Raw genomic sequence first — 23,908 nt, 5'->3', positions numbered from 1 at the left:
TTTGCTGATGGAAGCAAATGCTGTTATCAGACCATTCACAGTGGTGCTCTGCACAAGTCCAAGGGCAGAACAAATGTGAGCAAGCCATTAGTGAAACCAGCTGCTCCAATGAAACATCACCTGCCACTGTAAGTTTATGTAATCTTATACAGAACCTGTATTTTCAGACAGGGAGTTCCACCAGAAACACAAGTACTTAGAACGAAAGTGACTGGCAGGGTTGACCTTGACCAGACAAGGTCTAGAGTAGCCCTGATGTACTTTTGACTGTTTTATTCCCTTTCTATAGTATTAAAGCTAAACAAGCACCTTTTAGGTCTTCCTTCTAAGAAGAAAAAAAATACACTTCCATGACTCAGATAACTGCAGGTTGGAGAACCAAGTGAGACAACCACTTTTTGTGGTCTCTACTGTAATTCCCCACCTGTGTGTTCTCAGAACATATGACTTTTTTGTACACTGAGCATCAGAAGTTAAGAGTTTCACTTTTGCCCTGTTTCTTGCTTGAGGACAGCCAATATGGGGAATGCTGAGCCAGCCAAGCCTGTCATCAGTTACATCAATATTACCTTTTGGTTAATATTCAAAGAGTTAATTATTCAGGTGAAATGTTATACAATATTTTTACTTACATTGATAAAATAAATTACGGCAGAGCTATTTTGTTCTTAAATATTGATTTCAAAAGGGGACTGTATGAATTCCTTGATAAACAGGCTAGAACATCAATCATGTAATTTACTCTGACATTGAGTGAGATACAGTGAAAGAAAACCAGGCATTTCTGAAGGTGGCAACTTGTTCAGGCCAACACTATATCACAATATATGTACAAAGCAGTGGGCAACATGCCTCATTGCTGTTCTCATTGTGAGCCAAAAGTGATAGTCAGTGGCCAGTGTATGATGCCATGAGCTGGGTTATGTTAGTGAATTAGTGTTACTATTTAGTGCTAACAAAAGCTACAGTGTGAAAATTTTAACCATTGCTATTTTAAGGGGAAACCATATATAATGGTAAAGCTAAAAATAATTCAAATATTTCAAAAGAGGTTTTAATAAGGATTTTGAGCAAAGTTGAAGATCCAAAATAGAAAGCAACATAAATCTAGAGATTCCAACAACTTAGAAACTTTTGAATCATAGAATCATTAAGGTTGGAAAAGTTTATCAAGTCCAACCATCAGCCCAATATCACCATGACCACTAAACCATGTCCTGATGTGCCACATCTACATGTTTTTTGAATACCTCCAGGATGACTCCAGTATTTCCTAAGGCATCATGTTCCAATGCCTGACAAGTCTTGCATAAACAAGTTTTTCATAACATCCAGTGTAAACCTCCCTTGGTGCAACTTGAGGCCATTTCTTCTTGTCCTATCGATTGTTACTTGGGAGAATAGACCAACACCCACCCCACTACAACTTCCTTTCAGGTAGTTGAACAGTCCACACTTGTTAGAATAGGTCCTCTGTAATAACTTGGGAGATTGTATGTTTTATCCAAGAGGAAGTATTAGACACATAATTACTGCTGTAATTCCTTCCTTGTGTTGCTATGGATTAAACAGTAACTTATCTTTAGTAATCACGCAGTAGGCTGTAACTAACTGAAATATGAACACTGCCAGTTTGTCCCACTGTGTTTCAGATCTGCTACATAATTGTTAATGCTCACAACAGTGCAGTAATTGAATTACAGAACATTAGCCACATGATTATGATGATCATAAACTGCTATCAAATGTAAGACTGTGAAGACTCCAAACTCTGAAGTTCTGAAGTTGATACTGCACTGTATCTATCCTACTCTTCAGACTGACTCATCTAATCACTGCCACAGTTACAACTTCTTTCACTTGTAAAACTTCACCACACACAATGCATCTTATCTCCTACTGGAATTCTTCCATAGTTCCAAGCTTTCAGTTTGATTTTGATGCAACCCACATAGATCCTACAGGTTGCTGAACTGGCCAAGTTTCCAAATCCTGCAAAAACTTAAGCTATTTATTTGAATGAGGCTTCCTTCTCAAGAAATATTGAGCAGACAACTAAAGGGGTTTTGAACTAGAGTCATCCTCATAAACCTGGTGGGATTCATCTGATATAGCATCAGGTCTGTGCAGGTTGGATGTCCAGACTAGGCTAGACATATAGTTCCCATCCTCAAGAGAACAACATTTGAGTGAAGAATTCACCACAGAGGAAGGTACTTGAGATCCTGCATGTGGATCTTCTTTGGAAATGTTTCCACTGAGAAATTGTGATTAGACCCCAATTTCTGACCACTCAAGGCATGCAAAAGTCTCAGACAGCATCATTTTTGCCCCATAGTATCAGTGGACCAAGGTAATTATTTTCTATAGTTAAACTGCAATTGAAATACACAGTCACCAGATCCAAAGAGACTGCCAAGTTTGACTCTGAGGACAGCATAGTTTCATCTTGAATGTTCATATTATGTCACTGTTTCTATTTGGGAAGATTCTATCACTGAGTTTTACAATTTAAATATTTTATTCTATTCTATTGTCAGTCATTTGCTGAAAAGTTTTGCAGAAAGATGATCTAAATGACAGGCATGAGAAGAAACTGACAGAGAATATAAGTGAGATTGAGATAATTAGCATCTAAAACAACTTATGCTATCAGAAAGACATAAAATCCAGATCTGTACATGCAAAGGCCAAGGTATATCAATCTGGAATGTGAACTCTTCACCCACTGGGGATGTCTACATCTGGCACCTCTGCGTTGCTCTTCCACCACTGCACAGCTTTCATGAGCTCTTTAGCATGTGAAGCTGCAGATCATTTGTGGTGAATAAAACCCTAACAGATTACTCATTGTTAATTAAATAACCTTATTCTGTCCACTGAATCTAATGCATTAAAGTATTTAATGTTTGTTTGGTAAACTGCTTTGCTAAATGCTCCTTTGACTTTTATTGGTAATAAACATTAAGCATTTATGGCCTGTGAAAGCAGTTCCACATCTAGCTTATGCTGTTACTATTTACAGTTTGTTAATGAAATACCATTAACTTGCTCCAAACTGCAAGTTGTTTTTGTTCTACTCCTTAACTTTTATTATATAGTATATAGAATAAGCCAATGAAAATTGCATGAGCTATACACAACAATGGTACTTGTTACAGAAACCTTACATTCCATAGTTGAAAACACTCTGATTTGACAAATCTATGACTAGTATTTTTGCTTTTGTTCCTCCTTTTGCCATATGCACACACATACATTTATTTGCATCTGCCCATTTCCAGTCTGTGTTCTCTGGGAAGCGGGGGACACCACTTCTATGAATTCCTTCAGGCATTTGAGATGCATATGTGGAAAACCTGGCTCAGTCTGAAGTGAAACATTTTGTGTGCTTGACAATGGTTTCACAAGTTTTCACACAGCTATCCATCAGCAGTAGCTAAAACATGTGTACTCAGAAATAAGAATCCTTCTTTCCTTTTTCCCCCCACAGAAACATTTGTGCTCCTCTTTCTGAACCGTAATGGAATGCTCTTGAAATTTAAGTACAACTGCCTGTGAATGCAAGTGATTTGTGTTGCTACACAGAACAAGCAATGCATTTTATTTGCCGGGGTATAAAACACAGGGTTCTGCCAATTTAGCACTCTGCCACGGTACAGGGTAGACAGGCAACAGCTCAAGTGAGCCCAGCCCCTATAAGGAGGCACATACTGTATCTAGGGAGGGGGGAGGTGTGAGAAAAACAAACTGTGCTTTTCCAGATAGTTCCTTTGCTTTTGCATTTGCTTGCAAGGGTGTTTCTTTGAATGTTACACATTCCTGATAAAGATGCTTGCTGAATATAATATATAATCACCTTTCTGTCTGTCTGCTTGGTCAGGGGTCACAAGGAGGAATGAACTGCTTGGTATTTGTATATTCACTTTGAAATATGGACTGCCAAAGTCAGAAGAGGTAGGAGGGCTTAGACATTCTGACACCTGTATTCCTGTAAGGGAACCATTACTGTGATGGTGCTGTTTTGTCTGATGGAAATAGATTCACAGGAATAGTTGGAGTGATTGATTGTTCTTTTTAGGAGGTGTCTAATTTAGGTAAGAAATTTCATGAAATAAGTGAGAAGGCAACAATTCCAGGTGTTGTGTGCTTAAGAATGACAACACATGGATCAAGCAATGAATAATACAGTTTTGGAAGAGATGACATGTAAGAAAGGCCCTAGTTAAGAGATTTAGTCATGAATAAAGGTGATACCTGACTAAGGAGGTACCTGTGGGGTGCCACACAGGGTTTGTAGGGATTTCAGTCTCAGACCAGCACTACTGATGCAGATACAGGTGCTTTGGTCACTATTTAGCCAAGCCTACCACACTTACAGGAGAAACAGAAACTTGCAAATGTCTGTCCTGTCTTTATTCAATTCTCTTCTCCCATGCAGACAAAAACAAACCTGTAGTGGAAAGCAGGAGGAGTAAGCTAGAAGATAGTTAGAAACACTCCATAATCAATAAAACAATGGCATGAGTGAGCAGCCACAGAGTTATACCCACGTCCAAAATGTGCTGCAAGAGACAGCATTAGGTCTTCTTGGGCTAATTCTCAGGATTTGGGCAATGGTTAGGTGCTGAAGAGACAATGGGACAGTGCCATCAACTGGGATTTCAGGGGAGGTGTCCTTGGGCTGCCTTTTGGGTGGCTTCACTGGCATATTAAAATCTCTATGTGTGTGTCATTGCTGTTGGGTACTGCTCAAGGGTGAGCTGTACAATCTTCCCCTTGGCTGATTTACTGAGCTGTGATGTTTTTTCCGCTGGAAGTCCTTTTAATTTAATAATGATTATTGTATAGTGCTGTAAGGTAACAGCATGGAAGTGTTATTAACTTACTGTTAGAGTACATTTTATCTTTGGGGAAAAAAACGTTTATGTGTGAAGGTTTTAATCATCATCTATAGTTCCATGATGAATAAGTGTTAAGTGCAACACTGAGAAATTTTGATTTTTAGACTCAAATCTTACAATCAAGGAGAAAAGGAAAAAAAAGGCAGCAATCCCACACTCTCCTACCCACCTACTCCTCCCCGAAACTAAAAGCAACAGAAAGCTAAGGAGGTGGCTAAAAGAAGCTAATCTATTCTTAACCTTGCTTCCTAAGTGACAGCAAAATTAAATGGAAGCAATCACCAATCATAGGCCAATTAGTTACCGAGCTCTGATCCTCCTATTTTCTGTACTGTCAGAATCCTCTCGAGCAATTTTCCTCAATTATAACTGCAAAGCAGCATGTTATTTCCTCCTCACAAGCTGCCCATTGCTGAGGGGCTAACTAGGTGTCCCAGGATATTTCCTATCAATTGATGGAGACCAATTCCCACTATTAAATAATTACAGGAAATTCCGAGTCCCATATTGGAGGAAAATTTAAAAAACTAAAATAATAAAATAATGATCTACTTAACATATTCAGGCAAAGAAAATTAAAACCTTAATTAGAGAAAATAACCATTATTAGTAATAATAGGCTTTCCTAATACTTGGGAATCTTCTTTGATCAAAGCTGGGGACAGCCTTAACAGAATATACTCAGCACTTTCTCTTCAGATATTGATTTCTCTTCAGTATGAAGGCTATAATACTAAAACTCTGTCAACCATAGAGTCCATTGGGAAAAAAAGGACAGCAGTTATTCACAGCTATTGTTCAAGGGTATCAGAGATATGATTAAACTTGCTTGCAATTAAAACAATCAAGTAAAGCTGGTTAGTTCCGTACTGCATTTCTGGTGCCACACTTATCACATGCACTGCACACTTCACCTGTTACTTGTATTCAGGATGCACTATGATCTCTATTATTTAGTTAACATAAAAAATTCCCTTGTAATATCTAGTATGTAATAAAAAGACATAGCCTCATCTTTTCTAAAGAATAAATAACAATTTAAAGAGATCCCACTGGAAAAAAAGGTGGTGACAGAACAATTGACCCTTCTAAACTATATTATCTAAGTTTCCTCATTTTTTGTAGACTCTAGAACTATATAAATAATGCAACACACAAAAGAAAGCAAAGAAATCACTTTGTGTTTATTCCTTTCAGAGCAGTTGTATTTCACCGGGTGACAAAACGTTTGGGCTTCCCAAGTGACAGATACAGCAGATTCACCACTACCTGGCAGGACTGTGAGGACACCTACACATATAGCCTTAGGGGGTTGGTTTGTTTGCTCATTGTTTTTACATCTGTCCCACTGCTAGCAGATTGCCTGCCTGGGGCTGAGCTGGGTTTGCTTTCAGGGAAATTCCTTCTTGTTCATTAGATGCAACAATCTCACTTTCCCTGGTGACACCTGTGCTAATGCTTTGTGGATCTTCACCCATCTTTCACATGCACTTGACATTAGAGAAGAATTATTATAAGTAGCATGCAGGCACCTTTGTTGAGAAAAAAGTTGTGGATTTGCATCCACAGTTCAGGTTCAAAATTCATCCTGTATGACAAAATAATAGCTTGATAGTAGAAATATTTCCACCATAGGTAGTCAAGAACTGGGAAAAAACTACAAACACCAAAACAAAACACACACACAAACAGAGAAAAGATTTTTTTTTTTTCTGTGAAGCATCCTAATCTTTTCCACTTCATGAAGAATTTAGCTTTTCAAAACACTACTCACAGTGGTGGTAGATTTCAGGGATTTTTGTTGTGCTTTTGCTTTTTTAAGGTAGGCAGCTAACTATAAACTAAAAGGAAACACATTTACTGGAACATTCTAAAGTGACACTATAATGTTTTTAAGGGTTTTTGGTCCTGGGGACATCAGCTGTGACACAGTAACCAGGACACTTGACCCAATAAGCCCTATCATTGCTGAACAAACAGCAACATCTCCAAGAAGATTCTGTGAAAAAGTGATGTATTCATATCTTTTCTAAAGACTGGACTATTACCTGATATCTTGTTTTAAATGTAGAACTCAGTCAACTGAGATTCTGGGAGCTTCTATAGTAGCAGAATAGTTCTGCTGTATACCAGTGTACAGTAGTACAGAGATTCTCCTCTGCAGATCAACTTATGCCCCCAAAATTTCCTAAAAGTCATAGAAATACTGGCCAAGCTTACCAGTGCTTCATTTCAGCTAACAGACTGCCTATAAGGTCTGAAGGGTGCTGAAACGGTCATGTTTAATTAACTTACTTCAGGTGGCCTTGATTTGGTAATTTCTTTAAACTAAAAAACTGTGTTCTGGTCTGGTGCATCTCAAGATAAACACATTTTGCCCTGTCCAGCTAGGAAATGGAAATAAATTCATCTGAGGTCAAAAAGGAAAGCAACATTTGATGACAAAGGTGGAAATTATGTGAGAGATGTTTAAAACGCTATCTGCCTATTCTTTTGTGTACTTAAGTTTCATTGGGCTTTGGAAATGAGCCATTGTAGCTCCAAAGCAGCAGCTTGCATTCAGCTGCGAACCATGGGGTACAGCATCTACTCCTTTGCCTGTAGGGAATCTCAGATATGCATAAAAAAGAAAGCAAGCATAACGCTATTGACCTCAGTGACACTTCTGTGTTTCACTGATAGTATCAGAGCACCAGTTGGCTTAAAGCCAGAGAAAGCGAAATGTATCAAGAGAATCTCAAGGAGACCCTAGGATTTACAGTGCACTAACAAAGACAAACTGACAGAAGGTTAAACGATGTAATTTCCCAAGCACTAAAGCACTAGTGGGAGCTGTAGCACTGGGAAGGAAACAGCTTGAACCCCTGCACAATAGGTTTACAGAATGGAAATAGGTATGATGGGGATTTCAGACCCATAGCTGTTCAAAATTGACCCCAAATAAAAGCAAGAACAGGCAGAGCACTAGTACTGTGCCAGGACACCATCTCTAGGCTCTACATACTTTGCCAAGAAGACTGCTCAATAAGAGCATCTTCCTTACTGCCAATCAGCACCTACTGGCCTGATTGAGCTGCATGTTGCCTGCTATCAAACCAGGTTACTAGGAAAAGTTGGTAAACATCTACAGAGGGGCCAATACTTAGAGATGACTTAACAGTCACTGCATTTGGGGAAAATGCAACAAAAAGTAGCATTTGCTGTAGAAGAGAGATGCACATTGAATTGATAATCCACACTAAAATGGTCAAAATTAGGATATGTTGCTGGGATGTCGCTCTGCTGCAGAAGTCAGAAATCAGAGCTTGCTTTGAATGGTATTTAAACTGGGCTACCGTATCATATATGTTAATTTTAATTATTTTTCCATTTATTGAATGTGCTTATCCATCAACTGCTACAAGTATTGCCCATAAGCTCCAATACTGCAGTCCCACATTTCTACTTTTTGATGCTAACCAAAGCAAAATTAATCACTATGCCATGACATGGATCAGAAGTCCTGCTGACCTCTCTGTTACTGCCACACACTCAGCATGATAGGGAACAGACGACAAGTACACAAAGTAAGCTGATGATGGATCTCCAGCCTATGTTGCTCACAGCCTCCTCTGATGGCTAGTTCTAAATGGAGTTTCTGACAATATTTTTTTTTCCTGAAGCTTCACCAGTTTAGGCTCTGGCTTCACATGTTGAGCCTTCCTGACATAATTAACACCTATTAAATCAGCCATAGCATTTGAAACATTCTTCCCTGGCAATAGTTAAAGAAACTGGAGTAGAATTTACATGAGCCAGCATGCCTGGTAATTCTTCTTCCTCATCACTGTATGTCATATATTCTTATCTTCCCCAAGACCATCAGTACTATGCTGATCAAAGCAAGCTACAAACTGCAGCTCAAGCCTTTTACACTGCAAACTATTGCAGTTGTATTAAAACTCCATCACACAAGCAGTCATACTGAATTCATTAGAAGCTCTTCCAGCACCTAAAGTTAAAAAACAAATGCATGGGCCACATCTTCCAGGAATAAAAGCATCCTTCTCCAGCAGAACATACAACTTTTCATAAAGCCTTTTTAAAAGACAACAAAACCAGCCTCTTCCTTCCTGACTGAATAAAGCACAGACAGTGCATGTGCTGGCACTAAGCCAACACCCCACTGGAAGAAGAACATGCTGCAGAGGAGCTCCCATAGAGACATCAGTGGCTATCCCCAAGCTCAGATATTAGCATGGGGCAACTGAGAAAGTTGAAAGATAAAAGACATTTTTTCTCTGCTTTTCCTGAGTGCACAGCTACAAGATTTATTCATCTTAATATTGTCTTGATAATAACCTACACTACTTCATGTTGTATGATGTTCTCTTTTTTTTCCACCCTGTTATATGCACCTTAAGGCACTGACTCACATGTACACAAAATTCTTTGTTGAGATCACGAGTATCTAAAAAAAACCTGGCTTGGTACTGTGAGACTGGACCCTTTTTGTCACAGTCACTGCCCCTACCCATGTTTGGTCACCATTGGCTTCTGGATGGCCTGCCCCAGTGGAGCAGCCCCACTCTTGCTGGTCCCTCTCAAATGACACCAAATATTCCTCCTTTAAAATGTTCTTTTATATGTGGTGTCACATCAAGGATACACTCCCCATGTACATAATGACAGCTATATACAATAGTGATTAAATTAAAAATAAATCTATAAATGGCTTCACCTTGCATTAAATTTTGACTCAAAGTGAACACAGAGTAGACTTGACATTCACATCTATTCAGGTCAGACATTTAACACTGAATGGTCCAGATGCACCTCCCCCCAAGGAAAGCCTGTTCTTTCTTAATGAATGCATACACTTGCTTTACATTTTCCCAAAGTCAGAAAAGGTTTGGTTTGAGTTTGGCTGATATCCAAGCTCAAGCTGCACAGAAACATGAGATGACTGTGGATCCATTAATCAAACATGTAGAGACAGAGCATTATGACACAAAAAGAGAATTTTGATTATACTTACCCTGATTTTATATCACTGTGGTGTCATAGTTATAAGTGCTGTTACTTCTAATCACCCCTAATATGAGGGGAAAAGTTGAGTAGATTAAATATAGGAAAGCCTTTGACTTCTTTTGTGTATGTAAATTGTAACACCAAAATGCAGGGTGCTTACAAAGTAATATCATACACTTATACAAATAGTCCCTTTGAGTTCAGGAATAAATACAAGTGAATAAACTTCAAAGTTAAGATCTGAATTTAGCAACAGACAGGCCAAATTAAATAAAATGGACAGAAATACAATTCCTAGAGGAAAGCCAAGCTAAAAAAATGGTGGCTTGCCTGGTTTTTTTTCCCCTCAGTAAAGTATGATCTTTTTAATAGGTATTTTTGTGTGAGCATTTAAGGATTATGCTCAGAGGTTTACAGATCTGGTTTCCAGGATGCCTGGAAGTGACTTGTGGGAAGTTTAAAAAAAAAAAAAAAATAAATCAACAGCACTCAGTTGAGCACTGGTACTAAACTACATAAATCCTTTTGATCTGAAGATCATAGAATCATTTCAGTTGGGAAGGACCTTTGCGATCATTGAGTCCAACCATTAAGTAACCAGGATACTACTTCAGGTGGTTTGGTTTGGGTTATTTTTAAGCCAGACCACTGCCTCTTCTGAAAGATTTATTATCCACTGGACTGAAAACATCCATAAGACACAAACTGAGCAGAACTTCAATACTACAAAAGACCTGGATACCAGATGGGTTCATTCAACTACTTTATAAGGCCAAATATTGTATCTTTCCTAGTTAAAGATGGCCTGTACACATATCCTGAAGATTTCTGCTGGGATGAAACTCTGCTGCACCTGAGTGAGATGTGATTGCTGTGTTTAGAAAAACGAATATTTGAGATTAAAGACTTGTGAGGAGTAAAACCCAGCTCCTCCAGGTGCATTCTAGTCAAAGGACTGACAAAGAGTGTAAATTTTCTGTTTGGATCCCACCTGCTGTTATTCTCCCTGAAAGACTGCAAGGAGATTCACTTCATCTTCAATATTATTATGAGCTTTTGATTTTATTAGATGTTTCATTGATTTCACTTAATGATTTATATATTACCTATACTCTTAATCATAAGGCATTTTCCTGCTGAATGTAAGACAAATTACAAAGGCAACCCACAATGGGTCACATAAAATAACCACAGCAGTCTCCAAGGAGATATTAATTGCCCACTTGTGGGAACTAAGTAACCAAAGAAAAACAATACAAAACTGAAACCAGTCAGGGTGCTTCACATTATAGATTGAAAACCAAGGACCCAGAAGACAGAGAACAGTGAACTTCAAAATCAGCAAAGTTGGGGAGTTATCTTAATTACAGACTGGCAACTTGTGTGTAACTGCTTGCTGCAACAATAAATTCCTGCAGTTAGGTTGTGCAACTCCAGATGGGGACAAGGAGAAGATGTAACATCATGGATGTAAGGGGCTCAACCTTCAGCAGGCTCTGCCAGGCTTCATACTGCTTTGAAGACCTGTCTATAAAGTGCCTTCTGAAGCAACATGGAATTCAGAGAATCATTTATTTCTCCAGGAGAAGATTAAGTGCCCTAGCAGATATGATAAAATGATATTTTCACACCAGAAAACATACAGTGCTCCAGTATAGAATTCAAGAGAAAAGGGAAAAGGGGGGTAAAAAACTCAACATATTTATCTTGGGTAATTGGTAGTTCAGCATGAGCAATCCAAAATCAGGGGAAAAAAAAAATCATCTCAGATAAATTGCAGTTGAGCCTGAGTGTTATTATACATGACATTAGAGGAATTAGCATTTCACTAATGAGTGGGGAAATAATTCTTTAGAAACCACCAACTGCTTCACTATTGCTGGCTAAACAGGCTCCTTGAGCTACCATCTGCACAGTGTCCATGCTCTAACTCACTTCTCTAGGAGAAGAATTTTGAAGTATAATTATTACATCAGAGGGAAAAGTGCACGATAAAAAGTACTGTATCAGGTAATCTGGGGAAGTTACCTAACAGTTACATGAACGATTATGAATGGGACAATAAATTTCAAATGCAGAACCTGCTCAGCATGATGAGATTTAATGAGTTGGAGGCAACATATTCAAGAGAGTCCAGGAAGAAAAAGATTTCCACATTTCCCCAGAACAGGTACAGCCTGTACCCGGTGCTCATCTCTCTCCCAGACAAAAAGAGAACTGCATCACTCAGCTGGAAGGGTTTGAAAGCTACATCCCCATTTTGACAGGAGGATGGCATGAACTTGCCCCTGGTGCCAGCTCACCAGCACACTCCCTTAACTGCCCCAGCCAGGGAATCACAGGCTGATGCCACCTCTGCTGCCATGCTACTATGTCCCTCCCAAAAACTGCCAGTGGTGCCTGATGACAGCAACACTGAGCAAAGCACAGCTAATTTAAGTGACCACATTAAATGCAGTGGGCTTTCATTACGACCCATCGTCGTTTTTATGTCTTTGCCACATGACAATGTATTGAAAAAAAACATCACTATAATCACAAACAAAGCCACAAATATGAAAACAAATAAAAGGTAAAGCAATGCATGCAGGAGGTGTCATTATTCTGGTACTCTGGTACAAATTCAAACGATAAAGAATAAAAGGAGGGAACAAGCCTGCAACAGTCCTCCTCTGTGTACTGCTGTCCCCATTAATATCAGCAGCTATTCCTCTAAATTGTGACTCAGGGGGATAATTAAACTATCGCTGCTCCCATTCTCCCCAGTTACAGCAGTGCCAGCCCCTCCTATTGTAGGATGGCAGCAGGCCCTTGGGAGACCTGCATCATGCGTAAGGGGGGCCTTTCAAACATTTTCTGAAGTCAGTATCGTCTCCTGCCACCTCCTATTACAGCTTTCAAACATCAAAGCCGCCCTTATTCCAGCATTTACTCAGGAATCATTGAGGTTTCAGAGAAACTGCGAAGATTAATTAAGTGATAGCAAGTTTGAATGTGGGAGATGAATGATTAAAAGTTCTCAAGGTAAAAGTAGGTACTATCTTTCCAGAAAATGGTACCTACTTATATTGATGAATTTCCAGCTCAGTGGTCTATAATGTCACTTCATGATGAGAGGCTGGAGTGCTGTAAAGAGAAATTCTCCAAAAACTACTCTGCTGACATTGTAGCACCACTTAAGTAAAAAGTCAGATAACGCAGCATCACTCAAAATACTGCCAGGCTGATCATATTTTTAACTTATTGAAAGGAAAGAAAAGACTTCTGATTTGTCTTGCTGTAAGAATTATCAGAGCTGTTTAGGAGAGAATGTAAGCGTAGAGATTTCAATGATTAAATCCAGGTCATTTTTTTCTACTTCCATTTGCACTCCTGAAAATTGCACAACTGTTAGAGATGTGGCTCTAGCCAGGAACTTCTGAGCAAGTAGGTAGAAATGGAGGGGAGCATAGCAACAAGTGATACAAGCTTTTCCATCCATAGACCAGTGTTGTATCAGGAGGCTGCACTGAGAGAAGGCAGTGTTCAGTATATCTACAAAACCATACATGCTTTGTACTGAGCTAAGGAAGTTGATCCTGGGGAACACACAGCTGGGATGAGGGCTGTCCAGTACATAGAGCAAAGAAGAGCAAACAAGTGATAACATTTTGTATTGGGCTAGTGGTCAGGCAAGCTGAACAGAGAGAACAGGCTCACTAACCCGTTAACAATGACTTCAGATGCTCTCTTCTTCCTCTTAATTCCATCATTTATTGGAAGTGATTTAAAAAAATTGAGTCTTTACAATTTATTCAGTCGTTAACCCAATACAGGTTAACAAGGCCACAGCAGTGCAGCACATCCATGTTCACTTGACTCTTCGGAAGAGTGGCAGAAGTAAACAACTATTTTTCATTTCAGGAGTTCCTAATCTTTCATTTTTAAATAATTTTCTCCACTGCTTACCATAGGGCAATCACAGGTCAAACACAGCCAACAAAACACAAACAACACTCTGCTGTGCAGTGTAATGAAACTCAGCTAGGAACAAGCCATCGATGAAACAATCAATAGCACACATGTCTGAAGAAAGCAAGTAGGTTGTAATATTGTTCATATGCATGGTGTTTACCAGCAATAGCATTAATCCCTAGAATAAATCTGCCATACTTCTCAGTATTTTTTTTTACCTAGAAGTATCCAAAGAATTAATTATGAAGTTGATTTTGAGTAGTGCTTTTAAACTGGAAATCAGTTTAATGTTTAAATTAAGCAGTGGGTTGAAATGGCTAATTGTTATTAGCCCACACTTAAGTAAAAGAGCTGCAACTACTGACCATAAAAAAGTTTATGCTACTTATCACCCTGTTTAAAAGTGGGTGACTGACACTAAGATGCTGAGTGCACATTAATTACTGTGGTGACCTTAGCAGCTGAGGGAGTGAGATTCACAGCCTCTCAAAAAAAAACATCTCTGGTTATTTAAATTAGTCATTTCTGTCTGTTTCTGGAAACAGGACACTCTGCAAGACCATTGAAGCACTTGTTCACTCAAACATCAGCCTCTCTGCTCCTTACACATCTCAGCCCTCAAAGCAGCCTTTTGTTTATTCCCATCATACAGCATAGCAAAAAAAAAAAAAAAAAAAGGGAGAGAAAGTATGAGCAAAAATAGGTTAAGGCAGCTAGAAATGAAGTTCTTCAGAGAGCTGTCTTGAACTAAACCCTTCATTTGCCTTTCATGTTAAAGCCCCATGATTCACATCCTGTTGATTTGGAGATGTGGAGTAAAAATCTGCCTATGTGAGGGAAGGATGACTAGAGCAGCATCTTTATACCACATACTTTCCTGTGCAGTGCAACCTCAGGCACATAACTCAAGAAAAGATGCTTGAAATTCATGCCTCCCAGAGTATTATCTATTGAATATCTCTTGCCTTGCAGAAAGCTGAACAATAGGTGAATCAAAGACAACTGGAAAATCAGAAAAATCACCCTGTCAGGTGGCAGAGAATGGGAGCTGAGAGGCAAGTACTAGAAGTGGCCAGAAAATTGATATTATTTCTGTAAAAAGAAAAATTTGAAGGTTTTGCTGGAGGAAGGAAGACAGAGAGTGAAGAAAGAAGCACCTTGCTGCTCAGAAACATCACAAAGCTATTTCAAGTTCTATCACCAAGTTGAACTTTCCTGCTTATACAAGTGTGTCAAATGTTATGGTCAAAACAAACTACTAATTTATCACAGAAATGTAAAGCACAATATATTTACCTAAGACATTTTCAAATAATTTGATTTTAATTTCTTTTTAGCAAATAACCTGCATGCATCCAAAAAGCCCTACCATCCTGTGATGCCCTCAGCAAAAACATTTTCTGAGTCTAGTGACAGAGTGAATTTCCTTTACAATGGGATGCTCAGATCCCACCAGGCTGTGAGGTTGCCTCCCATATTCAAGTCCTTTAGAGCTGCAACCCACTATCAGAATGCAGAGCAGGAAAAAAAGAAAAAGGGGGGGTGGGGGGTGGGGGGTAGGAAGAGCCATTTCTGGCTAATTTTTCCTGCTAAAATTCTACACAGAAAGCTTAGGGAACAATGTGGCTATACCACTCCGGCACAATCCACAACGATAATCTCTATTGTATTAAAAGGAAAGCTAATAACTTTAGAAGTGGTCAACTCAAGAACTGTAGCACTACAAAATACCAAAGGTTGGCACTTTTATCTCAGTTCACCCCTCATGGGATATATAACAATATATTATGATTCAAGCTTGTTTAGTTTATCATTTACTGTTCCAGAAAGGCTACTTCCCCATTCAGGTCATGAAATAATGTGGGTTCCACAAAAGTTACCCACCAAGTATCATGTGGACCAAGGGGTTCTTTTGGGGTTTATTTTTCATAAAGCACATCCCAACATTTCTGAGTACTCAAATGCACACATTTGATAGAGGTGACATTTAGCTGCCATATTCCAATCTCTCCTCCAAAGCATGCAGGAAACCATTTCACGCACATGTACTTATTCAACACAGAGCAAGTTGTAGTATCTCCTGAATCCATTCCCAGTAAAGGCTGAAATATTTTTGTTAAATACTCCTAAAATTGAATTATGCAAGTACAACAAAGATCCCTTCAAAATAATGTCAACCAGAGTGATTTATGTAAAGCTGTCAGACTGAAAACAGGACCTTTAAATAAAAGCATTAGATGCCCTCAACTGCAACCATGCTACTTATATTGACTCTTCATAGTTTCATAGTTTCATAGTTTCATAGTTTCATAGTTTCATAGTTTCATTCAGGGTTGGAAGGGACCACAAGGATCATCTAGTTCCAACCCCCCTGCCATGGGCAGGGACACCCCACACTAGATCAGGCTGGACAGAGCCTCATCCAGCCTGCTCTTAAACACCCCCAGGGACGGGGCCTCAACCACCTCCCTGGACAACCCATTCCAGGGTTTCACCACTCTCATGGTGAAGAACCTCCTCCTCACATCCAGCCTGAATCTCCCCACCTCCAGCTTCATTCCATTCCCCCTAGTCCTATCACTACCTGAGATCCTGAGAAGTCCTTCCCCTGCCTTCCTGTAGGCCCCCTTCAGATACTGGAAGGCGACAATGAGGTTACCTCGGAGCCTTCTCTTCTGCAGACTGAACAGCCCCAACTCCTTCAGTCTGTCCTCATAGGAGAGGTGCTCCAGCCCTCTGATCATCCTCGTGGCCCTTCTCTGGACACTTTCCAGCACCTCCACATCCCTCTTGTAATAGGGGCTCCAGAACTGGACACAGTACTCCAGGTGGGGTCTCACCAGGGCTGAGTAGAGGGGGAGGATCACCTCCCTCGACCTGCTAGCCACACTTCTCCTGATGCAGCCCAGGATCTGATTGGCTTTGCGGGCTGCAAGTGCACACTGAGAGCTCATGTTGAGCTTTTTGTCCACCAGCACCCCCAAGTCTCTCTCCTCAGGGCTATCCTCCAGCCAGTCACTGCCCAGCCTGTATTTGTGCCTGGGATTGCCTCGACCCAGATGCAGGACCCTGCACTTGCTCTTATTGAACTTCATGAGGTTGGCCTGTGCCCACCTCTCCAGCCTGTCAAGGTCCCTCTGGATGGCCTCCCTTCCCTCCAGCGTGTCTGCTGCACCACACAGCTTGGTGTCATCAGCAAACTTGCTGAGGGTGCACTCAATGCCACTGTCCATGTCCCCCACAAAGATGTTGAATAAGATAGGTCCCAGGACTGATCCCTGAGGGACTCCACTTGTCACTGGCCTCCACTGGGACATGGAGCCATTGACAGCCACTCTTTGGGTGCGGCCATCAAGCCAGTTCCTTATCCATCTAGTGGTCCACCAATCAAACCCATGTGTCACCAGTTTGGAGACCAGGATGTGGTGCGGGACAGTGTCGAAGGCTTTGCTCAGGTCCAGGTAAACGACATCAGTTGCTCGCCCCTCATCTATTAATTTTGTCACCTGCTCATAGAAGGCCACCAGGTTGGTCAGGCAGGATTTGCCCTTGGCAAAGCCATGCTGACTGTTCCCAATCACCTCTTCACTATTCTTTTGAGCGAGTAGTGACTCCAGGAGGATCTGTTCCATGATCTTTCCAGGCACAGAGGTGAGACTGACTGGCCTGTAGTTCCCTGGTTCCTCCTTCTTGCCCTTTTTGAAGATGGGGGCAATGTTTCCCCTTTTCCAGTCTGTGGGGACTTCACCAGACTGCCAGGACTTTTGAAATATAATAGAGAGGGGTTTAGCAACCTCATCTGCTAGTTCTCTCAGCACCCGTGGGTGTAACCTGTCGGGTCCCATGGACTTGAACACTTTCAGGTTCTTCAGATGATCACGAACCTGATCTGCACACTCTTTTCCTCTCTCCTTTAGGAGCTGTAAACACTTCCTTTGTAAACTAGAAATACTGATCAGTTAATGAGCATTTTCTCCTAGGAATCAGCCGCATGAATACAGTCCCCATTTAATTTAGAGAGGGCTGGATGTACATGTTTGAGGCCAATCTGTGCATGGAAGCCCTGGTGCCTCTGATTGCCAACAGGCAGAGCAGCCCAGCACAGTGACTTTTTATTTTGTTTGTGGCCAGGCATTGGAATAGGCTGTCCAGGGAGGTGGTGGAGTCACTGTCCTTGGAGGTGTTAAAAAAACAAACATGTAGACATGGCACTTCAGGAGATAATTTAATGGCCACACTACTATTAGGTCAACAGTTGGACTCATTGATCTCAGAAGTCTTTTCCAACTGAAACAGTTCTATGACTCTGTGACCCCAATGGGGCTCCCTGCATGCCGAAGGGCTGGGTAACTTACAGCAGGCACATCCAACAAGGATATTTGATATGCCAGATACCAGTCAATTGAAGCATTGGTATTAAGAAGCCTAATTAGTGATTTGTATTACATAGCATCTATGATATTTTTAATGCCTTGGAGCATAACTAGTTGGAGTACTATTAGGAGCTTCTACACAAATCATTGCACATCATGTGAGCAAAATTTAAAGCATCTAAGTGAATTGATGCTAAAATCAGAGATGGGTACTGACCCCAGATCAGCCTGATACTTGTATATCTAATAACAGCATGGCTGGGAGAGACACATAGTTAAGAGGCAACATAAACCAGGAGAGCTGCTTTCGCAATTATGGGGTGACAGGGCTGTAACACTTTGACATTTACACTTCATATAAATCAGCTCTTCAGATGGCCCTGAGCTGTAAAAGTGTCAGTCAGTCAAACCATTGTCCTCAAACTACCACTGTTTTCCAGAATAATTTCAAGTATGCAGCTGAACCCTTGTGTCACCACCCGAAGAGTCACTCAGTCAGAAAGCACAAGAAGTACTTGGGATGCTAGCTGGTTTCCAAAGGAAAAACCTGCAGAAGCTATGGTTTAAACATTATTCTACAAAGACCCTTAAAATAGACTCCTGAAGTAGAAAACATTCACCGAGTCTGATCGGATCTGTGTGGAGTTTTATCACTTCCTCCTGACTTTTGACAGACCCCACTTCTCTACTCAGTTTTATCACAGTCTCCTGATAATTTAACTTAAATTCTTAGTACCCATTCAACTATCCAGTCTCCAAAGTACCTCATGTTAATAATCAATCCTGTCCTGAAGACAGTGAAGTGTTGAGGATATCTCCTGGGCTGGTGGAAACAAAGGACACCATCATCTCTGGGGGAACTGTGTTTCCTGGCTTCCTGTAGGCCAGAGACCAGAATTAGTATGTCCACACTGATGAAGGGAGTTCATTAGATGGGCTCTGCTGAATCGAGATGGGGAAATCTGAGATATTACTGGCCTTGTCTGCTCACCAGACTCCACCTAATAAGTGATGGCAGTTTGAATTCATAGTACCTTGTATGAGCTGCTATTCACTTCTGCCAAGCACGAAGTATTGAAGTGGGTGGCAACTGCAGATGCAAGACTAGGTAGGGAGCAGAAGACTGTGACTCTCTATCTCACCCTCAGGTTAATGGGCAGAGCTCATCTGCAACACCTTTCTGCACTATCAGACATTATCCTGGAGCATCCCATGGAGTAAATTCTAACCCAGGTGAAAACAGAGTGCTTTGTTTTCAAATTATAGCATAGTCTCATTTTTGGAATGTCAGTAGATAACTCAGAACAGAATGTTATTCATTACTCTAGCAAGGCATTTGATTCATTGTTATTTATAAGAGGAATCTAGGATATAATAAACAAAGAAGCCAAGACAATTATAAATCTTTGCAACCCTTTAGATGTTCACTGTATTTTTAAAAGGTAGAAAGAAGTGTAAAATGACAGACTGCAGAGAGTGACCTGGCCTTGCCAAGATACATAGCCATTCATAAAGGTGGATAGAAAGGAAAAAAAGAGAAAGAGTTCAAGAAGAGTATATAAATATGTATCAAGAAGAGCATATAAATATGTACCAGCTATGTTAAAACAAAGCAGAAATTTCATAAAAACCTCCATGTGTTTAGCTTTATTTAAGCACAAATGAACAAATGCAATATTAAACAGAGAGACCTAGGGACGGAGGAGGCAAAGATGTCACAGTCTGGTAGCATCTCTACTTCCCATTACCATAATCTCATTTCTGTTACTTATCATTTATAATCACAAACATAACTTAAGCAACATTTATAGCATTCTTAAATCTAAGGGCTCTTCACCAATCTAAGATAGATATTTCAAGACAGAGTTAATATGCATCCCAAAGTCAAATCAATTTCAACAGAAATCTTTCCATTTATTAAAGCAGTCTGGAATTGGACCTTTGGAAACCAGGCTTGCGCACACACAGCTGAACAGACCTACACATCCACTGTCTTCTACCAAGCACTCAGAGTAATTTCTATTAATTCTCCTTTAATAACAAGCTGGCAGCAAAGGTGCCGATACTAATTGCCGAGCATTGCTTTGTTAAAATCAATCCTTAACACTGACCACAACAGACAAGTTAGTCTATTACATAAAATTCATACTTAAAATAGCTATGAATCTTCCTAATGTGTCATTTGACATTAGTTATTACTTGGCTGTGGACTGGCTTTGAATACTTTATGAAATATTTATGGCAGAAGAGGATATGGGATTCATAAGAGCAAGGCACACACAATATGCTGAAGATTAGTGACAATTACCACAAGGGTAAAATCAGTATAATCAACCATCACTTTCTTAGGAAAAAATACAGACTTAATTAGTGGCAGGTGAATATTTCTACCATTTTTAAACTGCACTTTGTTGGGACTGATTTGCATATTTCCCTTCATTTTTTTTGGTAAGATTAAGTGAAATTCTGTTTAAATGTGAACTTTGGCTAATTTGCTCCTGGTAAACAGAGAAATGTAACATTCTCCTTGAAGAACTATTTTTGTAAATTCTTTATTTTTTTATCCCAAATAATTTGTCAAAAGAGGAGAATAATAATGACATGCATCACACCCAGCTAATGTGCAATAGGTTATGAGCAGGTAAAGTAGAATTTAAGGAAAAAACAAGTTTGTTTCATTGTCTTTGCTTGAGCGGGGATTGAATTCAAAATATTACATCAAAAATTATTGCAAAAGTTCCATAAATGAAAAGCAATGTTTAAACCTTGGTCTCTTGTAATTCTCTCCAGTGACTGACAGATTCCATTTTAGAGACAGAAGCACTGAGTTAGAAGTCATTAGTTCATCATTTCTTGCTGCACACAGTGTCTCCAAAGCGAGCTGCATTTAGGACCTCTCTAGGTACAGCCTGTGTTGGTTGTTGATATGCAGCATCACACCCTTTCCCAGCTGAGCACCATGAACCCCTCATCCACTGGCTGTATGTTGCCATGGTCCAGTACCTTGAACTTCCATTTAGTATGGAAGGAACAGTTAGGCAGGCATTTAGTGAAAAGATTTTTCAGACTGAATGGAAATTCACCTGCTTTTATTTGTGCAAGACTTGAGACAACATACATACTTTGAAGAGATTTTGCTTCTAAGATTTATATATGCTGCTAATGCAGAGGCAGTGAAAATAAGTCAAAATCTGCTCTCATGTTTATTGCTGCACCATCCTCTGAAGTCATAATATTTAAGGAAGAGCTGGAGTTTGCCCTGAACATCAAATCTGCAGTTTCAACATGCAGTAAGGCTTTCAAGGGAGAGATGTGGCTGAAAGTACCACAAAATATATGATTCCAGTCAGGATTGAAACTATTTACTTTAGGAGAAGTTTGCACAGGACTTCCTGAAATGGCTTACAGTTTTAGTTTGTGCCCCTTCTAACGAGACAAAAGAAAACAACATAGTGGCAACAAGACTAGCGTATAATTGCATTAACACAATGTATCATCTAATTAATAAGTGAAAACTCAAGGCGCACTGCTAGTTTGACCTGGAATTAGTACTCCCATGGAGGCTTACACTGTTATTTTCATTGCTATACTCCTTTCCCTGCTGGAAGATTAGCATCTCTACAACCATATTTATTTATAGGTATCAAATATTTATTCACTTCTTTAATGATAAGGTTCCAAGCTTCTCAATACCAAGTTTCCCTTACCCACCAAAACAGAGTTTCTCATGCAAATGGTTGTACCTCTGTGACTTTGCTCTCTTGAAATCTCTAGGGGTTAGGTGCTTTGAAGCCTAATGGGATTATGGCATAAACACAGCAATGTACTCTGCATAATAACATGCTATCTCATGGCATTTTGTTGTTTTTATCTAGAAGCAGACCTAAACAGTTCTCTCTTGAGAAAAGTGGGGGGGGGGGGGGGGGGGGGGGGGGAAGAAGTACATATATTTAAGCAGATAATACAGTTCCTTTGGAGACTAAGTTCTCCAAGTGCATACATATAATTCCCACTAGCCTTTAAAGTAATGTGAAGCAAGGAGAGATCTCTGAGCCTGTTTCTTTGGCTGGTTTTGGCTGCAGAAATGTTAATGTTTTTATGTACTACCTCCATCTGCTTCAATTCTGTTAAATTTAGGTGTGCTATTTATAAATAGGAATACGTTTGAGTTAGTGTATGTTTCGCCTATTGTTTAGGTACTATTCATTTTCTTCCAGAAAGCACAGCTGCCATTGCTTCCATTAGCAAAGGGTATTTTTTACTTACTTTTTGAATTATAATATTGATTTTTTTCCCCCCTCCAGCACTGCTGTTTGGTATAGTGTATTGTTAAATCACTCAACAAGTTCAAACCCTTGAAAATGGAGTTTGTAATGGAAGTGCTGGCACACCCTTAACTACATCGTCATGAGCTGTGACACTGCACTAAATGGATTGAGCCACACTGACCCCCTGCAGAATTGAACACCCAAGCGCCTCGAAATACATTTTCAGCAGCATGGTTATGTGGCGATACACTGCTTGGATTCAAAATAAATTCTATGAAATTCAAATGAGCAGTTGGAACGGATAACTACAGCTGAGGTGCTAGAAATGTCTCACAAATCAATCATCCCAGGTGTGAACAGAATTTTCAGGTTGGTTTCCTACATATTTTATTTTCGTGGATTTCTTTGAAGTTGAAATCTCTTTCTATTTGTAACATCCTTGCCCTTGAGTCTTTCTTCTTTTCTAAATATTCACTCATTCCCCATGATCCCTTTATTCCATTCTATTTTCCAGCCATACCTCCCTTGATACACTTTTCAAAAGCATATTGAACTGTGGCCCATCTGGATACATGTATTGCTTTTAGCTTTCTCTCCATTTATCACCCACAGGCAGCTGAGTACCTGGAGTTTCTCCGGATCTTGCTTAACCAGCATTTAGGACAAAAATACCCTCATGGAAATGAAAATTACAGTGGGCTTTGGACTACTCTAAGGCCATGTCCATCTCTTGTCTCACAAAAAAAGTGTTCTCCTGAGGAGATAGAGCAAAGTAGCTGATTGCTGCCATGTCATACATAAAACTTACCTTAAAATAATAACTTTATGTGCTTATTCCTTCAGAGGAACCCATTTCTGCAGGCCTCATGTTCAGTGTAATATCTGAGTACTTCTGGTGTAATTATATTTTCTTTAATAAGCACCATACCAAAGTGCCTTTCTATGGAAGACATACAGCAAACATAATACACACTTGCTGAGGCTTCTTCTTAAGCACAAAAAAAAACCCCAATCTAAAAAGCCTCAGAGGCATTCTGGCTTCACTAATACACATATATTAGAACAAATAAATGTGGATTTTTGGATTATAGCCAATCAAAATATCACATCAGCCTGTGGTTTCCTTTTGAATGATTGAATATTGCACCAAAATAATTTTAGTGCTGCTATTTAGGGGGAAAACACGATAAGAAAATCAGAGAAAATATATATAGGTAGGCTGTGCAGCAGATTGCGATGGAGGTATGCCTGCTCTTCATTGCATTCCCTTCCCTGCTGCAGGGCACTCCAAAAATCTTGGTGCGAGGGCATGCAGAGGAAGACTGCCTGGCCTATGTGGTCACATGGAGGGAGAAGGTGTTTTGCAGCCATCTGTGGATGGGGACTGGCCCAGAGACTC

Source organism: Melanerpes formicivorus, unplaced genomic scaffold, assembly GCF_026170545.1.
Source record: "Melanerpes formicivorus ecotype bairdi unplaced genomic scaffold, bMelFor1.0.p_v2 SCAF_22, whole genome shotgun sequence".
Lineage (NCBI taxonomy): Eukaryota > Metazoa > Chordata > Aves > Piciformes > Picidae > Melanerpes > Melanerpes formicivorus.
Note: the sequence above shows the minus strand (reverse complement) of the source record.